We start from the raw sequence: 1,193 nt of genomic DNA, 5'->3' as shown, positions 1-1,193 counted from the left end.
AGGCTGATGTTTCCTCTGCCCTCATCTACCCCTTCCCCCCATGTTTCAGTTGCAGCATTTCTGAACACATCCTACTGCATTCCAAGCCCAAATATACAAGCATGAATCTTCTCTGGGGTAATCTGAAAACTAATGTATTGAGAGTGGCTGTAGAGCCATGCCTGGTAGGCAATAATACTTCTGGAACAACAGGATGGCTCACTAAATTATTTTGAAATACATTGGAGTTGGTGGGGTAGAAGCATGGTCAGTGCCATCTTGGCTGAAGCACATTGGTAGCATGGTGATGGGACATGAGTTTTCAGGCTGGCAACCTCATGGAAGCTCCTGCAGAATGTAATAGAAAATGACTACTTAATTAAACATTTCTGAGGCCATGAAAATCAATTACCATTACATTGCTGCCTGTTGGTTCAAGGGGCCTGCAACAAAAGCAGATGGGTCTTTAATACTTTATTGTATTTTTAAATAATTTCTGTTGAAACAGAAATCCTGTTGTTTGCATAACTGTTACATTCTATAGGATATTTCCCTGTTTGCTGAGCTGCTAGGCTGTGAAGGAGGTAGCATCTTGTACAGTCCAGTTGTAAGCACCTTTGTTTTGCTGCATAATCACATAGCAGATCTCACAAATTCAAGGTGGGATCTCCCCACTGTCAGTTACAAACCCCGCACAAGTGGCGGGATTTAATTTAAGGGTGACAATTAGGAATTCTCAGAATTCGGTGTAACAGAGAGCCTGGGACTCTCTGGGACTTCAAGAGAAGAAGTAGCCCAGAGTGGGAGCACAGCAGGCCAGGCAGGGCACAGCTGCAATTGGGTTGTCAGAGTAACTGGGCAATGAGATCAATTAGAAGGCACCTGTAGGTAGGCCAGGGTAGTCTCCTGACCCAAAGGGGGCAGGGCCCTGGGAGATACATAAGCCCAGGGCCTGAGCTAGCAAGGCAGTATAGCCCTGCAAGCTGCCAGACCTGCTTGTGGCCAGGAAAGCTACCAGGGAACACTAGATTGACTGTTGTGCTTCCTTGGATGACCAGTGAGGCTCTGGGAGCTGATAGAGATATAACCTAGAGCTGGGAAGTTATGTTGGTATCAGAGGTGAGGGAAAGTTTTCCCTTTTAAAGGCAAAGTTCTCTGCCTCTCCAGAAGGAGAGGTTATGTTATAGCCTGGGGGCTTATTTCTTGGTTTTGGC

This window comes from Gavialis gangeticus, unplaced genomic scaffold, assembly GCF_001723915.1.
Source record: "Gavialis gangeticus isolate Ggan-Ray unplaced genomic scaffold, GavGan_comp1, whole genome shotgun sequence".
Lineage (NCBI taxonomy): Eukaryota > Metazoa > Chordata > Crocodylia > Gavialidae > Gavialis > Gavialis gangeticus.
This window is presented reverse-complemented; position numbering follows the sequence as displayed.